The sequence below is a fragment of the Melospiza melodia genome (assembly GCF_035770615.1).
Source record: "Melospiza melodia melodia isolate bMelMel2 chromosome 7 unlocalized genomic scaffold, bMelMel2.pri SUPER_7_unloc_1, whole genome shotgun sequence".
NCBI classification, from domain to species: Eukaryota; Metazoa; Chordata; class Aves; order Passeriformes; family Passerellidae; genus Melospiza; species Melospiza melodia.
In genome coordinates, this window is record NW_026948497.1 from 3686998 (window position 1) to 3706697 (window position 19700).

General features: G+C 57.5%; 1 pseudogene; it reads right to left on the minus strand.

The window, feature by feature from the left end:
• The window catches only part of LOC134432716 (uncharacterized), an 899340-nt pseudogene extending 883430 nt beyond the window's left edge, over positions 1–15910 (minus strand).
• Between the last annotated feature and the right edge of the window lie 3790 nt (positions 15911–19700).

Sequence of the window (19700 nt, forward strand, 5' to 3'; positions counted from 1 at the left end):
TCTTTCAATGTGGTAACAGATTCTGCGTATGTCGCTGGTGTAGTGTCCAGAGCTCAATCAGCAGTTCTGCAGGAGGTCTCAAACCAAAAATTATTTGAACTACTTACGAGGCTCGTCGATTTAGTCTCCTACCGCGAGCATCCGTTCTTTATAATGCATGTGAGATCGCATACTGACCTGCCTGGGTTCATTGCTGAGGGCAACCATCATGCCGATTCCCTGGCCACGGCTGCAGTCACGGTGGGCCCGCTCCCAGACGTGTTCGGCCAGGCTAAGATCAGCCACCAGCTCTTCCATCAGAACGCGCCTGGCCTGGTCCGGCAATTCCATCTGACCCAAGACCAGGCCAAGGTGATCGTGGCCACATGTCCCCAATGCCAGCGAGACCAGATGCCCACCATTGCCTTGGGGGCTAATCCCCAGGGCTTGGCAAGCTGTGAGGTGTGGCAGATGGACATGACACACATCCCTTCTTTTGGTAGATTGTGTTACGTCCATGTCTCAGTGGATACCTTCTCCGGAGCTATCTATGCCTCTGCCCACACAGGGGAGAAGGCCGCGGATGTCCAGGAGCATCTGCTTCTGGCGTTCGCTGTCTTGGGCATCCCTAGGGCCATCAAAACTGACAATGGCCCAGTGTATATGTCCAAGGAACTGCGGAGCTTCCTGCAGCAATGGGGAATGGAACATAAGACCGGCATCCCCTATTCCCCAACAGCCCAAGCCATGGTGGAGAGGGCCTACCAGAGCCTGAAGAAGATCTTAGATTGGCAGCAAGTGGCTGTGAAGGTGGAGACCCCCCACATCCGGTTGTCAAGAGCACTTTACACCCTCAACTTCCTCAATTGCTCTTTTGACAACCCCAACCCTCCGGTGGTCCAGCACTTCGGCAGTCACCAGCAGCTGCAGCCTAAAGCCAGGCCGCCGGTCCTTATCAAGGATCCGGAGACCTGGCGGACGGAGGGGCCATTTGACCTGGTGACCTGGGGGAGAGAATACGCTTGCGTGTCCACTCCCTCAGGCCCCCGCTGGATACCCTCAAAATGGGTCAGGCCCTTCGTCCCGAAGCAGGGGACGCAGAAAGGGGCTGTGCCACAGGTCCAGGTAGTGTGTTGGCGGCGGTGGAGGAAACCCTCCACTATAACATCTTCCTTTTTCTCTGAACTTTCTCCCATTCCTGAAGCAGAGCCCTCTTCTCCCTCTTCTCCTTCTCCTTCCGATTTTCCATTAGTTTATGAGTCTCAACCCTCATCTCATGTTTCCTCCCCGTCTTCTTCACATTTAAGTTGGTTGTTTGGGGCAAAACCATCAGAGTGATTTCCTTATACTTTCACCATTTCTCTTTTGTTTTAGTACATCTCCCCGATGGCCCCCGCATCGTCACCAACGGCTCCCAACCCGGGCATTCTACTGCTACTGCTGTCAACCTACGGACTCCTGCTGCCATCTTCGAAACCGTGGGTCATCCCCCAGCCACAGGTCAATGTCTGGCGTGCCTTGGCTCAGTCTTTAGGACAAGACCACATTTGCCTCAACACCAGCGCAGTAGAGGACCCGATGTCGTCTTGTCTTGTGGGGATCCCTTTCGCTCCAGGCGAGTTTCCCCCTGCCTTTCAGTCAGCCTTTTCCCCTATTTTGCCCCGGAGCCTTAATATCCTCCCCAGTTTTGATTCTAGTAACGCCTGGAGCGACGGAGTGTTTAGGCTGGATCCTTTAGCCTCCGAGCCCACAGAATTACATCTTCTCGGTTCTGCCAACTCCTCTATCTGTTTTCAGTTCGATTATACTTTAGCTCCTATAAAGAAGGGCGTGGAGGTGGTCCAGCAAACTAAAAAAGAATATCAAGCGAATCAGTGGTGCAGAGCCGTATTAAAGATCAGCGGTCCCACTACCACTGGACAGATCCCTTATGCCCTTCCTAGGGGACTGTTTCTGATTTCTGGCCACTGAGCGTGGGCAGGCTTCCCCTCTGGTCTGATCAGAGGGCCGTGCACTTTTGGCAGAGTGACGCTGTTTACCCCCAACATCACCCAAATTGTCAATTGTCATCTCCTCCGCTGCACCCTCAGTTGCTTTGCTCCAGTGGTCAGAGGGGTCAGGCTGGAGAGAGGCTTGGCTGATGATAAAAATGGGTGCTGCCCAAAGGATACAAAGGAAAGAAATGAACTGTTACTTTGCAAAGTGAAGTTCCTCACAGGGTCTGTTGCAACAGGACAAAAGGAAATACGTTGAAACTCAGGAGAGGGAAGCAGGCTCAGATTGGATCTAAGGAAGAATTTTTTAACCAGGAGAGTGGGAAAACACTGACAGAAGGTGCCCAAAGATGTGGGAGGTGCCTCCTCCCTGGAAACATCCAAGCTCTGGTCAGGCAGGGCTCTGGGCCCCCTGAGCTGCTTGAAGATGTCCCTGCTCGCTGGAGGGCACCAGGCCCAGATGAGCTCCAAAGGAGCCTGCCAAGCCACAGCAGGCGAGGATTCTGCTTGCTCTGCGTGTGGAACGCAGCCAGACTGGAGACTGTCGGAGGGGGCCCCACAAGAAAACCCCTCCCTGGCGCTGCTGCTTCCCTTGCAGCCCCTGGCCCTCAGCTGCAGCAGCTCCTGGGCAGCCCAGCGCCGCTCCTCGTCTGGCTCCAGGCTGCACTCGAGGCAGTCCCGCAGCAGAGCCGACAGGCGCCGGGGCTCCTGCAGCTGCGGGGTCCTGTTCTGCCGGATCAGAGTGCGAGCCTGCAGGGAAAGCAAACTCAGCGCTCTGCCAGCTCCCTTCACACCCACACGGGCTCACATCCACCCCAGGGCCTCAGCCCCAGCTCCAGGGGCACTTTCCTCCCTGCCACAGATGCTGCTCAGAGCTCATTTTGCTATGCCAGCCAAAAAACCCAAACCCTGGGGCTGCCACAGCCACTGCAACATCCAAATGATCTCGCCTTGAGAGCCAGTTTCATTGGCTAACTGTCAGTAGGAGCCTCCATCAGAAATAGCCCATTTTGCTTCTCCAAATGGGGACACCAGCTTTACAGGCCATTTTCCAGAGTCAGTGTGGTTTGCTTGTGTTATTTCAGAGGATTCTTACATCAAGTGCATCTTTGCAGTGCCACTGACACTCAAGTAAATGCATTCCTGATGCCCCATCCCAGAAACTGCCAGGCAAGAAACAGGAGGTTTGTGATGCTGAAAGCTCAGGCTTGGTGACAGGGAGAAAGTAGCTTGGACTAGGAAGGAAATATGTTAGACTATGGGGATGTTAAACAATCATCTTCATTTTTTCAACAAGTTTCCCAGTGAGAAGAATCAGGGGGGAAATCATCTCACAAAACTCTTTTAGAAACTGCTGCAGAAATCTTGTTGGGTTTGGGGGCGGGATGTGGGGTTGATGTGGGGTTTTCTTGAAAGGTAACATTAGACCTGATGCACTTGCTTCACATTTTCAGGTCATCCTCACAGCCAGATGAGCTGCAACAACATAAATCCCAAAGCAAATTGTTGCTGGAGACTGAGGAATATTCTTGTGTGTGGAGGCTGTAGTCCTCTGGGAATTCCCTTCCCATGTGCAGAAACCTCCAGCTGCTGCTCCCAATGCAGGGTCCCCCTGTGCTCACAGGCTTCTGCAGCCACTGCAGAATTTGCCTCTTACCATGGCCACCGTTTCCCTGAAGTAAGGAGGTTCTCCTTCCACCATCTCGATGGTCACAGTGCCAAAGGCCCAGATGTCCACCTTGGGGCCATAAGGAGATCTGGTCACAACTTCTGGGGCCATCCAGTGAGCAGTGCCCACCATGGAGCTGCGCTGGTCCTGCTCAGGGCTGAGCTGAGCGCAGAGGGCAAAATCAGCTGAGGACAGAAACAAACCCTGTCAAAGGCAGCTGGAATGAGGAAACCAAGCACCAAGACTCCCCACTCTCAGTCTGAGAGTGCAGTAGTGAAGTCAGCTGGAAAAGCCCTCAGGGCTGTAGCCAAGGAAAGGAATGATGGAACTGGACCCTTCAAGAAACCATTGAGGAAGGTGTGGGGTATGTGAGAGAGAAGAGGGGAAGGAGGCGGGAGGAGGAGCGGGGAGGGGGGGGAGCGATTGACCCGGGTGAATAGAAGGGGGAGATGAGGAGAGGAGCAGAAACAGGAAAAGTAGCGGGGACACCCGGCCTTCATCGAGGTGTCCAGGGGGGGCCAGGAAGATGTGGAACCCCCAGCCAGGAGTGTTCCCAACACGGGGGGCTCCGACCCTGGGGGTCACCCGGGATTATCCAGCGTGGATCCTCCCACGGGGGATAGAGATGGAGCGGCGCACGGAGCTCGTCCCGCACCGGGCACTGCGGGATCCGCGGGCAGCGACCCCTCCCCCCGGGCCCAGCCCCCACCCTTTGTCCCCCTCCATTTGCCCAAATCCGTCCCATCGCCCCCCCCCAAACCCCTCCCCATCGCCCCCCAATAAACGGCCCCGGGCCCAACTGGGAAGCTTTATTGGGAGCACTGGGAGCAGGCACTGGGCGGGGGCAGAGCGCCAGCGGGGCTGGGGGGACACAGGACCTCCCCAAAATCAGCGGAGCAGGGATGGAGCGGGGGGTCGCGGCCGGGCCCGAGCCCACGGGGAGGGGCTGCGGCCGCCACCGGCTCAGGAGCTCTGTGGGCAGAGAAAAGGGGGTGACACCGGGCTGGGGGCCCCGGCGGGAGCGCACACGCTCCGCCACGGCGGGGACGCCACCCCCGGCACCCGCCCTGACCTTCTTGCGCAGGGAGAAGACGAGCCCCAGCGCCAGGAAGACCGAGCCCAAGACGAAGCCCCCAATCCCCATCAATATCTTGATGCGGGCGGCGTCCGGCGGCATCTCTGGGGGGTCCGCAGGGCTCAGCAGCCCCAAAACCTCTCACCGACACCCCGAGCCCCTCCCAGAGCCCTCCCTGTGGCCCCCAGCCCAGCCAGGAGCTACTGAAACCTCCCCCCAGTCCCTTCCCAGCCCCTCCAGGACGCACCAAGACCCCTCCCAGTCTCTTCCCCGCACAACCAACCTCAACCCAACCCCTGCTTTGCCATTCGCGATCTCCTTCCAGCCCGTCCAGGCTCACTCAAATTCCCTCAATTTACACCCAGCACCCCCAAACTCCCTCCCAGGCACACCCAGCACCCCCAAACTCCCAGTGCCCACCAGCACCCCCACAACCCCATCTGACCCTCCCCAGCATCCCCCAAACCCCTTCCCAGCCCTTGCCCAGCCCCCAGCCCCTCTCCCACTTCCAGCCCGGCTCTCTCCAGCTCCCTCCCAGTGGCTCCCAGCACAGCCCAGCGGCTCTGCCAGCGCCCCCAGGGGCTCCCCCGTACCCCAGTGCCGCCTCAGGGGCTGCTCCAGGCTGACGTGCTCCACCTGGCAGCTGTAGCTGAGCCCGCGCCGGGGCGGCGTTTCCAGCAGCACCAGCAGCTGGTAGGTCCAGTCCCCGTTGGGGACCACGTCGGTGGCCACCACGTGCTCCGAGAGCTCCTGCTGGCCCTGGAACCACCTCACCTGGATGGCAGCAGGGTAGAAATCCATCACGGAGCAGAGCAGGCGGCCGGGGCCAGGCTGGGAGCTCGAGGGGGGCACCAGCGAGATGGACACGTTGGGGGGCACTGGGAGAGAGAGAGGAGAGGGCTGGGTTTGGCTGGAAAGGGACTGTAATGGGCTGGAAGGGACTGGGAACGACTGGGGTGGCACTGAGAGAGATGGGACAGGGTGGGACGCGCTGGGACAGATGTTGGATGTCCGGGCTTGAACGGAGAATGAACTGAGAATTAATTTTGAATGGATTTGGAATAGCTTGAGAAGAGGAGGGAGGGACTTTGGAAGTACTGAGAGTGACTAGGATGGCACTCAGAGGGATTTTGGTGGCCCTGGAATTAACTGGGAATGAAGTGCGCGGCACTGGGAGGCCGAGTCCAGCGCGGGCCCTCGGGATTTCAGCGCCAGGGACTCTGCGTGGCAACTGATGAGTCACCAGAGAGACGCGCTCTCATTGGCTGAAAGGAGCCGGCTACACGGACAACCTACACGGGATGGACACGCCGGGCAGGCCCAGGGATGGACTGGGACGGACTGGGAGAGCCACGGGGGTCACTGGGTGGGACAGGAGGCCCCGGGGTTGTTCCGAAGGCGGGCTGAGGGCCCTGGCCCTGATGGTGAGGTACCTGCACCACTGGCTCACGGCCAATGAGTCTGCTGGGGACAGGCTGGACAAGGCCCTTCTGGAGCTGACCCAGGAACACCCCTGTGACGTGCTGATCACCCTCTTCCGCTGGGCCCCATGGTGTGACAGGTAGGGCAGCCTCACGTGCCTTGAGGGCTTAGGCTTCACCGGCCATCACCCTGTAGAGCCTGTCCCTGCTGACTGCCGGACAGGCGGGCAGTTCCAGGATCCTCTGGCTCCTCTGTTTTCCAGTGCTGCCATGTCAGCTCCTGAGCCTGGTGCCACGCTCCCTCCCTGCCCCTCCGGGCCTGTACCCACGTGGGCTGGCTGGCCGCTGCCGGCCAGGGGCAGTGGGCAGAGGCAGGGCTGAGGGCCAGCGCAGGGCCCTGCAGCTGCCCAGGCCACGGCGCTGTGGCCAAGCCCGCCCTGACACAGAGCTCTGACCCCACAGAGCTGCCGCCACCATGTGGGGAACCATCATGTCCTCGAGCAGGACTGCGGAGCCGGCGCTGCAGCTGCTCCTCCATGTGCTGAGCGCCTGGCCAGTGCACAGCGTGTGCACCTCCGATGGGGACGACGCAGGAGTCTTTGCCCTGGCTGTGAGTTTCTGGTGCCGGCCTTTGCCAGCCCCCAGGCCGCCTCTCCAGCAGCCAGCTCTCTGTGCTCCCCCCAGCTGCATCTCCCTGCCTCAAGCACTGGGCTGAATCCTGCCTTAGGGGCAGGGCTCAGGGGCACCAGGCCGGCTGCTCCCCCCGTGTCTCCCCTGGTCTCTCCCTCGCATGCTCGGGCCCTGCCACGTGGATGTCTTGGCCACTGAGTGTTGTCTCTGGCTGTTTTATTTCTTGCAGGGAACAGTGGCACTGTGGAAAATCTTCAATCTGGCCTGGCGCTCGCCTGCTGTGCTGGAGTATTTCCCCAGTCTCTTTCTGCATCTGCTCTTCCAAGCTTACATCAGCACACAGGAGATGCCAGAAGAGGTTGAGACCTTGGGGCAGGGATGCCAGGAGCAACACAGCCTCTCCACCAACCCCAACAGGTGCTCCGTGCCAGTCCTCCCAGTCTCCCCATCCCTCCCATGCCCCAGGGCAGGAGCCGGGGCTCCCAGCGTGACCTGGCCTTTGCTCTGCACACAGCTTTGCGCTGCAGACCCTGAAGGCCCTGCTCTGCCAAATGCGCTATGAGCATGTGGTGCTGTCCATGGAACGCAAGCGTGCCTGGGACACGCTGCTCCGTGCCGACACCCACCACTGTGCAGTGGGTCTGCTGGCCAGGTGAGACCTCGTTCTCCCCACCGCCCCTCTCCTTTGTGCCCGCAACGCCCCACACAGTCCCCGTGCTCCTGGGCGGCAGGGCCTTGTCACCAAGGGAGGGATGAGCAGACTGGAAAGGGCCGGCAGAGGAGGGTGCCCGGGAACAGCCGCCTCTCAAAGCGCCCCCGGGGAGCTCGGGAGCAGAGCAGAGCTCTGCCAGTCAGCCCTGGGAGAGGTTTGCCCGCCCGGCCCAGGAGCAATGGTGCCTTTTCCTCCCTGCCAGGGAGATGCGCCGTGTCTCCACCATCTGGTGCTGCAGCATGGCATCCTGCCTCTTTGAGCTGCTCAGCGAAGGCGTTTCAGACTGGGAACTGCCCGCCCTGGCCTTCCTGGTGGAGGTGAGCCCCATGGCCAGCGCTGCCTGGCTGAGCTGCCTCCCAGCCCTCTGCCCTCTCGTAGCCGCAGCTGCCTGGGACGCTGCCTGTGCCCTGTGCTGCTGCCTTGGCTCGGCCCTGTGCACTTCTGAGCTCCTGCCAGCTGGCACCTCTGTGCCTGCTCTGTGCCTTGCAGCTCCTGGATTGCCTGGACTTGAGCAAATGCTGTGAACAAGTCCTGGAGATCCTGACAAGGCACCTGCAGAGCCAGTCCAGGGAGATGCGTCGCGTGGCGCTCCGAGGCCTCGTGGTGCTCACCTCGATGGTGAGAAGGAGGCAGCAGCTGAAGCTGTGCTGGCAGCGTGGGGCTGGGGCAAGCAGCCCCTTGGGCTTAGCTGGGCTTTGGCAGCTGTGGCAGCTGCTCCCAGCTCTCCAGGCTCGCTGTTCAGCTGCTTGAGTGCTTTGAGGTTGGGAATTTAGCTGACTAGAGACTGGAAAAGTACAAGGCCATGGCTAATTCCAAGTCCTGCACCTGCAAGATAGCGTTTCCTTGGGCCTAGCTGAGTATCATAACGAAGTGAACAGAGAGACGTGAGAAGTAGAGAACGTAGGCCCAAAGGAATGAGGAAGAGTTGATGGTATAGTTTAACCAATAGATCGCTTGGCTTACAGAATATTCATAAGCTTATTATTTGCTGTATAAGTGTTTGATGCTTTCTGCAATAAACAGGACCTGTTGATGACCATCTGGTGTCCTGGTCTCCCTTCTTTCGACACTTCGGGACAGGCCTTCGGCCTCTGAGCCTTGCAGCAGCAGCAGCAGCAGCAGCATGGGGTTGCCCAGCCTTGTTTTGTACACAGGATCCAAGCATATACAGCCTTACTGAAAGCCTTGTGAAGCTACTGTGGGATAGGGATGAAGACATCGTGGAGAAGACCCTCATTGTGCTCATCCTCCTGATGCTGCAGGAAGACCTGGCAATAGCCAGCCCCATCGCCCTGCAGCTGGCTGAGGCGCTCTGGCACCTCTTTGACAATGTGAGGCTCTGTGCCCCCAGCCACGGGCACTTGGGTGCTGCCTTGGGCCTGGGCACAGGGGGCCTGGAGCAGCGGATGTGGAGGGCTTTGGCTTCCTTTCCAAGAGGCCAACAGCCTTGTGCAGCTGCTCTCCATTCGCCTCTTCCAAGACGTGATCGCCTTTGTAGTGGCAAAGGGAGAAAAGCCCCTGAAGAAGCCTGTGAGCCAGAGCCTGCTCCCACTCTTCTTCCACTGCCACGATGAGAACCAGTGTGTGGCACAGGTGAGGCCTCCTGGGTGTCCCCATGGAAGGGGCTCAGCTGTCTCCCCACCCCCTGGCACCTGACGGGCTCCAGCCTCCTCCCAGCCCTGGCACAGAGATTCGGCTCCTGTGCCCTGGGCTGTGGTGCCATCTCTGGGTCTCTGCTGCTCTGCAGGCCTCTCGGGAAACGCTGCTTTCTGCAGTGAGGTTCCTGAAGAGGAAGGATCTCAAGCAGCCACTGCAGATGGAGCAGATGTGGAGATTTGCTGAGTGCTTGGTAAGGACAGCCTGGAATGCCCAGCCCAATCCCCGGAGCCTGCCCACGGTGCCCAGTCTGTGGGGTTGGCAGCTGTGGCCCCTGCCCAGTGCCGCACGCAGGGGCACCGGCCTGCGCCCCACACGCCACTCCCTTCCCTGGGCCGTGCGGGCTCTGCTCCAGGCTCCTGTGGCCCCACGGCCGGTGCCGACGGAGCCCCGAGCCAGCCGGGCTCTGCTGCGGGGCGGCACCGCGGCTTGCCGGGCCCTGTGCCCCGTGCCGAGCCCGGCGCCTGCGGCTGCTGGCCGGGCCTCGGGGCTCTGTGGGCAGGGGGAGCAGCGCCGGCCGTGGGGAGCGCCCGGCCCAGGGGCAGGGCCCGCATCAACCCTTTCCCTCCGTGCCCTGCCGCTCTCTGCAACTGGCAGAGGACAGGAGCCGAGCGGCTGAGCACCTGCGCCGGGCCCTGCCGTACCTGCGGAGCGCACAGGAGCCCCTGCGAGAGGCGGCCGTCAGGTTCATGGGTGAGCGCCAAGCCCGGCTCCCTCCCCGGCCCGCCCCATTGCCGCAGCTCGGCCCCGGCCCCGCCTGCTGTGCCGGCAGCAGGATCCGGGCGCGGGCATGGGCAGCCCCCGCTGGCCTGGGCATTGCTGCTGCCGCCCTCTGACAGCCGTGCCCTGGGGCGGCAGCGTGCGCCAGGGGCCCGGGCTGAGCCCTGCCGGGCCAGCAGGGCGTGTGGCCTCAGGGCTGGCAGCGCCCGTGGGCGGCAGCTGTGCCTCTGAAGGCAGGACACGCTCTGTGTTCCCCAGGGATGGCCGGGCGCTACCTGACAGGGCAGCAGCCGCAGTTCCGCATCATCTGCAGCGGTGAGTGAGGCCCGCGGGCTCTCGGCGGGGGCTGCCGCTGGCAGCTGCGTTCCCTGGCCCGCCCGCCGACGGCTCCGCTCCCTGTGCGCCCCAAGGGCAGCGGGGCCACAGCACAGACAACTTGCAGGGGCCTGCGGGACATTCCTGGCCAGCAGCTGCCAGCTCGTCCTTCTTGGCTCCTGCTTCCTCCAGGCCGAGCCAGGAGCTGCGTGGCACAGACGAGGCTGGAGGCTCCGCCCAGCTCCCCGCAGATCCAGCCTCTGACTGTGCCTCTGTTTCTCTCTCTGCAGCCCTTCAGGACATGACGGATGACACCAGCCCTGACATCTCATGTCTGGCGCTTCAAGCTCTGCACATCCTTTTAGCTGTACAGAGCGTTCCCTCCTCCCGGCTCCAGAGGATGCAAGACCAACTCCGCCGCCTCTGGAAGTTGCGGCCTTTCCTGTGTGCCCGTGGCTGAGTGTCCTGCCGCGGCGCTGTGCAGAACTGATCCGGGAGGCTGCGTCTGCTGGGGCCGCCTGAGCCTGCGGGGAACACCTCTCCTCTGCCAGCACTTCCTTTCCCTTCACCCACTAGAGGAACATTAAATTGCTGTGTTGGATAGCCGGGTGTCCAGGAGCTTTCTCTTGGTGCAGAGTGTCTTCAGGCCAATGGGGAAGAGGGGAAAGGCTGCTTGGTCTGTGCAATTTGCCCGAGCGTGCGGTGTGGAAGTGAAAGTGGCCAAACTCCCCTTGGCCTTTGGTGGTTCCTGCAGGAATGGTTTTGTTCCTGCATCAAGTTTTCTGGAGCTGGGGGAACAAATGTGTTCCGTGTTGTGAGAGTCTGTCTGAAATATCCCTCATCTGCCTTACGACTGTCATGGAGAGAGACAACCAAAAAATTAAAACCCCGGTTTGCTGATCTGGTGGCCGGGAATCTCATGTGCCTGAGGCCTGAAAGCATTGCTAAGTTGCTGTTTTCACAGATGTTGTTTGTTATACGCTACACTGAGCTCACAGGGCATCCTGCCTTTTTGCACAATAGCTCTGGAATCCTCCCTACCTCTCAGCTTGGCTGGTTTGAGCTTTAGGGTGGTCCCCTCCTCCAAGAGAAGACCATTCATAACCACTGTGACAGACAAGTAGAGATGTAAGAAACCTCTTCTTCAAAGGACTGAGACATGAAATCCCTATGTGAGAAGGCCCCTGTCACCCTCTTCCAGATACTGGGACTGAAAGCCCCAACTCGGGGGAGGTGTACAGGGCGAGGAAGGAAAGCTGCCCAAAGCAAGGTGGATGTTGCAGGTGTAGGCAGTGGACAATGAAATCAATGACTCTCGCCTGCTTCCAAACTTGGACTGTGTGTACCCTTTTTTCCCACCCCCCGATGATACAATAAACTGCCTTTGTTTCGGCTGCAAAATCCATCCCCCTTGCCCCAAAGAAAAAGAGTATAATTGGGGTCCAGATGAACTGGGCCTCTGCGACCTCCCCAACGCAACAGGCGGGTCCTCGACTGGACTGGACCAAAGGACTTCGTCTCTACGTTTGGTAGCTTTATCCCCTCTCTCTTTCTCTCTCTCTTTTGTCTCTCTCTCTTCCCCCATCTTTTTCTCTCCCTCAATCCGTCTATCACATTTTGCTGTGGTCATTCAATAAAGGTGCGTTTGTTTCGATTATCATTGCAAACCCCCTTGTACCGTGTTGGTTCTTTTTGCACCCTTAGATCAAATCCATGAAGCATCACGAAACCCATCCGTGAGGACGGATCGTGACACCCCCCGAGGAACCCTCCCCAAATTCCCCCCCATAGCCCCCCCAGCACCCCCAGACCCCACTAAAACCCCCTCAAGTTCCCCCCAGACCCTCCCCAAATCCCCCCCCTCCTCAAGACCCCTCCTCAAATTCCCCTCACGACCCCTCCAGGACCCCTCACCTGTCCCTGAGCCTCCTCAGCAGCTCCCGGAGCCCCCCGTCCTCTCCCAGCGCCTCGCCCGCTCTCTCCAGCGCCTCCCGCAGGACCCGCCCGAGCCCGGGGCGGCTCCCGGGGGTCCCTGAGGGGGGCCCGGGGGGGGGGGGGGGGGGGGGAGGGGGCGCCCGCTCCATGCCCGGCCCCGAGGTCAAGGGGCGCTGCTTCCAGCTTTGCTCTGATTGGCTGGAGTGGCGCAGGGAGGGCGGGAGTTGGTGAGGGGAGACGCCCGGTGATTGGTTGGTTTCGTAGAGGGCGCGGTGATTGACAGGAGATGGGCTGGGCAGGCAGGCTTTGCCGATGGGAGGCGCACGGTGATTGGTTGGCTAGAGGCAAAGAAGGAGGGAATTGCTGAGGGAAGACGCCCGGTGATTGGTCGGTTCAGGTCGAGCGAGGCGAGAGTAGCTGAGAGGACGAACGCGGTGATTGGTTTGTTCGGGGTGAGAGGCGGGCGTGTCTGAGGTAAGGCATGCAGTGATTGGTTGGATAGGTGCACAGAGAGGCGGGTGTTCCTATGGGGAGACCCGCGGTGATTGGATGGTTTGGAGCAGGGCGCGCTGCTATTGGTTGGGAAAAGTCCGCGTTTTTTAAGGGAACATTCGCGGTTGTTTGGGGAAAAAAACTCGGAGCTTTAAGGAAAAATTCCCGATTTTTGCAGGGGAAACATTCGCTGAGGTTTTGACCCTACCGGCCTCCAAATAACTCAAATAACCCCAAAACACTTGGAAAAAAACCTAAATAACCCCAAACAAACCCAAACAATACCTAGAAATCCCCCAAATAACCCCAAATAAATCAAAATAACCCCAAAAACCGAAAAAAAAAACCCCCCCCAAGTGAAAGCCAATAAACCCCGAATGATATCAAGCACAGCGAAAAAAAAACCAATATACACCAACATTAACCCCAAGAACCCCAAATAATTCCAAATAAACCCACATAAACTCAAATAAGCCTAAACAAACACTAATACTTCATAATAAACTCAAATAATTCCAAATAACCCCAAATAAACAGAAATAAACCAAGTAAAACCCAAGATAAATGCCAAATAGTCCATCAATAACCCCAAATAAACCCCAAACAAACCCCAAGTAACCCCAGTTCCTCACGTCCCCACCCCAAAGCAGATCCCGACCAATCAAAACGCGCGGCACTGGCGACGATCCACTTGCTGGGCACAAACTCAGAGCACTGGCCCCGCTCAGCGATTTTCAGCCAATCAGCGCCCGGCCCGACTCTGACTCATCACTTGACCGGCACAGACCAAGGTCTCTCACTGAGGTAAATACTCATTGACGGCGCGGGGTAATTTCCAGCCAATCAGAGCGTGTCTCGCTGATGACTCATCAGTTTCCAGGAGCGGAATTTGGTGTGGGGGGGGGGGAAGGCGACCACGGGGATGGGCTGGGGACCCCAAATTAATCCAAAATGGGGTCGGGACCCCAAAACGGAGCATGAGAGGCCTGGAGCCCCCAAAACCAAACACGGGGGAGGGGACTGGGGGAACGATCGGAAAGGAGAGAGCGTGGAAGAGAGTGTCGGGACCCCAAAATTTAGCTGGGAGGGGAATGGGACCCCAAAACTGAGGTGGGAGGGGAATGGAACCCTTAAATTAAGCTGGGATGGGTATGGGGTCCCAACACTGAGCTGGGAGGAGGATGGGACACCCCAAATTGAGCTGGGAGGGGGGTTGAACCCCCAGACAGGATTAAGCCAATTTTCTTCCTGGAATATGGAAAGTACTTCATGGATATGCAACAAGGCCATGAATATGCAACGGACTGATGTAATGGGAGACAAGGACCATCAAGCAAAGGCTGTTATGGCCACCAAGATCCCCCAGTTATGTTCAGGGACACCCCTTCATTAATTTGATTTTAATTACATTACCCTGTTGCATATTCATAGACCTTCATGCATATACATAAATGAATTTACATCTTACAGGAACTATTTGACATGGCCCAGCCTTGGGGGTGTCTCCCCATTTCAGGACCCTCCTCTGAAATGGAAAATGTAAACGCCCTCCCTTTGATTACTATTACCATTATTATTATCATCCTTATTATTATTATTATTATAACAATAATTAATAATAATAATAATAATAATAATAATAATAATAATAATAATAATAATAATAATAATAATAATAATAAATAACAACAACAACAACAACAATAATTTATTTTGAAATTAAGGGGCTCTCAGGCAAAGATATGGGAGCAGAAAAACCAGTACTTTATTATCAAAAATTAAAAATACAAATGCAGTAATAGAAACAAAAAGAAACAGTGACAGAATCAGAATCCTCTGGGAATTCAGTGAAAAAGGCTGATCCTCTTGGAATCCAGTGTGAAAAGGGCTGATCCTCTGGGAATCCAGATGGAAAACGGCTGATCCTTTGGGAATCCATTTCTTACCCCCCAAAGACAGGGCAAAGGCAGGGCTGTGGAGTTTTTATACAGTATCCCAAGGGTAGAGTTGAGGTTTGGGTCTGGGGAAGAGTTCTGAGAAACACAAGAAGGGTGAGATCAAATTCCTGCCTGTTAGCAACACCAGCACTCCATATAGAACGTGTCCCCAAATCCTAAATTCCCTCTAAAACAACTGAGAAATTATGCAACGTCAGATATATTCGATCAATTTCCTTCATTTAATCCAGTTTTGGGTGTTTTTAAAGGATGAAGGTGAAGCAGAGGAAAAATAATGCCAAACCAAAAGGCAAAGCAGCCAGGTGTGTTCCAAACATGGATCACAGGGAATGTGAGTGACCAGGGCTGTGCCCAAAGTGCCTCCTCCAGTGGGGGGTGGAGCTGGAGCAGCGCACGAAGCTCTGCCCGCACTCGGGGCACTCCCAGGGCTTCCCTTACTGGTGCCTCCGTTGGTGTTGGGTCAAGTGAGAGCTGCTGGAGAAGCTCTTCCCACACTGGGGACACTCGTAGGGCCTCTCCCCAGTGTGGATGCGCCGGTGCCTGATGAGGTGGGAGTTGCGCTTGAATCCCTTCCCGCAGTCGGGACAGCGGAAGGGCCTCTCCTCTCTGTGAATCTGATAGTGCCGGAGGAGATGGGAGCTGGTCACAAACCTCTTCCTGCATTTATCACACTCGTAGGGCCTCTCCCCTGTGTGGATGCGCAGGTGGGTGATGAGGTGGGAGTTGTGCTTGAATCCTTTCCCACAGTCGGGACATTGGAAGGGCCTCTCCTCTCTGTGAATCCGATAGTGCTGGAGGAGACTGGAGCTGGTTGGAAACCTCTTCCCACACTTGGAACACTCGTAGGGCCTCTCCCCAGTGTGGATCCTCTGGTGCGTGACCAGGCTGGAGCTCTCTCTGAAGCACATCCCACACTCGGAACACTTGTACGGCCTCTCCCCAGTGTGGATCCTCTGGTGCCTGATCAGGCTGGAGCTCACGCTGAAGCTCTTCCCACACTCCCCACACTCGTAGGGCTTCTCCCCAGTGTGGATCCTCTGGTGCTTGATCAGGTTGGAGATGCACCTGAAGCTCTTCCCACACTCCACGCACGTGTGGGGCTTCTCCCCATCATGGAGCTGCTCATGGAGCACCAGCTCCGAGCTCTGGCTCCGTCTCTGGCCGCCTTCCCAGCCCAGGCTGGCTCTTTCCCCCTCAGATCCCCGCCGGCTGCGTTTGCAGCCCCTCCTCGTGCAGCATCTCTGGGGCTTTTCCTCCCCGTTGGCTTCCTGCGCCGTGGAGCCGCTCAAAACGGCCTCTGCCACCAGGTTCTGCCGCAGGCATTTGTCCTCCCTGCTCTCCATGCTCAGCTCCTGCTCTGGGGGAGGAAGGACAAGGACAGGATGGGATTTGCCTCCGTGCCACAGGCAAGGGCAAGGAGATCCCCCCAGGGCTGAGCTGCAGCCGGGGCCGTGCTGGGCTGGGAGATGGAGCAGCACAGAGGGGAAAGGGGCATTGACTTCCTCCTCACCTGCCTCAGTGTCCCGGGGCATCTTCCTCTTCCTTCCAGCCTCCCTAGGGCTGGCAATGGGAAATCCTGGTTTGGGGAAAACAAGGGATGAGAGCGTTTGTAGGACTGTCGGGGGGTAGGATGGTTGGGACGGACAGAGATGAGAGATCTCTGCAACCAGGGCGTGGAACTTGGGGTTTATTGCAAAGGGCCTGGGTGCAGGGCCCTGCTTGGAGCTGCCAGGCACAGCTCGGAGCAGGCCCGAGAGAAGAGAGGGGTAGAGAGGATGAGAGGGTGAGAGAGTAAGAGGGGAAGAGCGTAAGAGAGTAAGGGTCCCATTACAATACAATTAATTTTCTTCTGTGTTGAATATTCTATTTCTCACTTACCAATCTAGTACAAGATACAAATCCTAGAGCATTTACATACAGCCTATAAGAATCAATACGTCACCATACTGTGTTACATTTTCAACCCTAAAATCTCTTCTTTGGACCCCTTCTGCTGAACTAGTAGGGTCTGGATCTGCCTGCAAGGAGAGGGAATTGTTTCATCAAAAGGGGATTACCTTCAGTTGGGCCACACCATTGATTTCCAGTTGTTCACTAACTGAGATATCTCAAACCTAGCTTTCATTTCAATCTTCCTTACACTTTCTATATTCTCAAAACCTTTTGCCAGACAATCATATTTATAAGGCTTTCCTGTTTCATCGTTCTCAACACACATTGAGATTGAAGGTCCCTTTTGCCCAAGTCCATCTCTACAATCACCGGCCACCTGGGCTAAAGAAAAACCTCCCAAACACCAAGATTCAGCCCTGAAAAAGCCTCCCAGGAGTTCCCCGTCCCTCCACCCTCCCCTCTGGTGTTCGGGGATTCCCCCCTGTCCCACCAGCTGGGGTCACGCTTGGATTGGGGGTCCCCCTTGTGCCCGGTGCACGCCCTGCCCAGGCTGCTGGCAGTCCCAGCAATGCCAAAAGCTCCCCCTGCTTCGCTCTCCCCATTTCAGGATGCCGGGGCTGTTTGGGCTCCCAGACTCCCTTCTCCCCTCATTCTCTGCTCTGGGCTGCAGCGGCTCCAAGGAGTCCCCCCTGCCCCTCTCCAGGCTCTTGAGGCTCCCGCCAATGGCGCCGCTCCCCCCTCTCTGGGCTCCCCCCTTTGGGCTCCTGGGGGACACAGGGCTCTGCTCCTCCAGGCTGCCTCTGCCGGCAGCCGCCACCGCCACCCCCCGATGTCCCCCCAAGGGGCCTTTTCCGCTCAGCCTTGGACTGCTTCATTCTCCAAACATCCCCAACAGCCCCAACCCAGGGACCCCCCGGGATATTCAGGTCGAGCTCCCTCTCCCCGCTCATGGGTGCGATGGGGGGGCGATGATCCCACAGGTGGGGGCTGCGAATTCAGGCAGGGATCAACAGCGTGGTTCCCTACCTCGGCTCAGCCTCAGCCTCGATCTGCCTTTGACCCTCCGCTTCCTCCCGCTCCTCCTCTTTCTTCCCCCCTCATCCTCCCCCTCTGTCTTATCCCCAACTCCTGCTCCTCTTCCATCCCTCCCCTTCCATCCCATCTCCTCCTCCTCCTCGCCAACCCCACCTCCTTCCGCTCCTTCCATCGAGCTCTCTCTCCTCTTCCATCCCTCCCCCTGCTCCTCCCCTCTAACCCTGCCTCCTCCTCCCCCTTCATCCCTGCCCTTCCCTGCCTCCTCCTCCTCCCCCAGCAGCAGCCACACCCTCGGTGCCCCGTTCCCGCAGCCCTCACAGCCCGCCGCAGGAGCGGGGATGGAGCCGGGACAGGTCAGGATGGGCAGCGCAGGGCTCTCGGCTGCTCCCAGACACTGCGGGTGGGGGGAACCCGGCCCGGGCCAAAGGAGAGGCAAACTGGGGGCAGAGCACAAAGCTAAGGATGCAGCAGAAAATGGAGATAAAAGAGTAATGTTAACATTAACTCCACACGAGTAAAAACTGGAAATTCCAAAGTTTAGGGAAGCCGAGAAAAAAGTTTTAAACACGACACAAAGTGAACAAGATAAATCAGGGAAATGGAAACTTCTTGATGGAAGACAATTACTTAATAAATGTGCTTCTAAGAAAATATTAGAAGACATGCATCAGAAAACCCACTGGGGTACTCAAGCTTTGTGCGATTATTTTTTAAGGAACTATGGGTGCACTTGGATTTTTGGAGTTGCAAAGCAAGTAACTGAAAGACGCTTAATTTGCCAAAGGTTAAATAAAAAGGTGATGAGAAAAACAACATTAGGAGGTCATGAGTTAGCTCATCGACCATTTCAATGTATCCAAGCAGAAGTTTAGATTTCATAGGCTCAGGATTTATTTGTAAAAAAAACATTTACCTAGAAGAGAATATGCAGTATGTGAGACAGAGGATTATAGAAGAATAAAAATCTTTAAAGTATGAGTAACCTCCGAGAAAAATAAAAGGGGAAATGAAAGGGAAGGAAACAAGAGGAAAAATCTAAAAGAGAGTGGGATCCTCTGCAGGTCTTGCCCCCTCCGTTTGCGGCCCAGGCGCCTGTCCCGGGTCCTGGCTCGCTGCCCGCCTCAGCTCCGCCTGCCCTGGTTTCCATCCTAGGTGTGGCCTCACTGCCCAGGGCAGCTCCACCTGCGCCGGCGCTGTCGCTCAATTTGTGTGCCCTGCTCCCACTGCCTGGCCCGCGGCCGCTCTGCCGGCCATGCTGGGGAAGATGGGGGTTGCTCTCTCCTGCTGCCTGCTCCGAGGTCACCGCGCCCACCGCACCCAGGGGGGGTCCCAGTCATCCCATCCCTGGCTGCCCTGCCCGTGCCACCTGCGCTTGGCACCACCGCTGCTGCCGGGCTCTCCCACCTGCCTTTGCTCTGCCGGCAGCTGCCGGATCAGCCATCATCAGCAATGTGGGGGCTACCCGTGCTCCGCCTCGGGCTCCACGGGAAGATCCCCCTCTGCCGATTCCGGCAACAGACCCTGCCCACACTCCCACCGAGCCTCGGCGGGATATCCTCCCCTGACCCCGTCCTGCTCTGAGTTACGGCCCCTTGGTAACCACAGCTCCGGCTGTTCAAGGAAACTCTCTCTCTCTACAGGAAGCAACATTTTGAAACACTAGGAGCTCAGTTAAAAGGCAGCCCTCTACAAATTCTTTCTCAAAACACGGGAGAAAGGCTATAGAAGGTAAAAATGTGAAAGAGTTAGATGAAGGGATTGCTCTATTTCCGTTCAGAGCGGTTCCCATGGGAGGGATGCGCTGCCCCGCCCCGCGGGAGCCACCAGCGCCCCTGCCGTCCGTGCCCGGAACTGCACCCAAGGGCAAAGCGCCGCAGCCCAAAGGCCGGGACTGGGTCTGGGCTCTGTTTGCTGTCAGTGCTGCAGCTGTTGGTGTTTGTTTGCTTTATTATACACACTAGTAAAGAACTGGTATTCCTACTCCCATATCTTTGCCTGAGAGCCCCTTGATTTCACTAGTCTAGAAATTAAGACGGAGGGGGTTTCCATTCCCCATTCCAAGAGAGGCTTTTTCTGCCTTCCCGAGCAGACACCTCTCTTGTAAAGCAAGACAAGCACCCACAGGCACTGAGGGGCACTGCAGGAGGGGCACAAGAAGGCCCTGCGGCACTTGGGCACAAAGGCACAGCAGGTGAGTGCAAGAAGGGAGCAGCAAA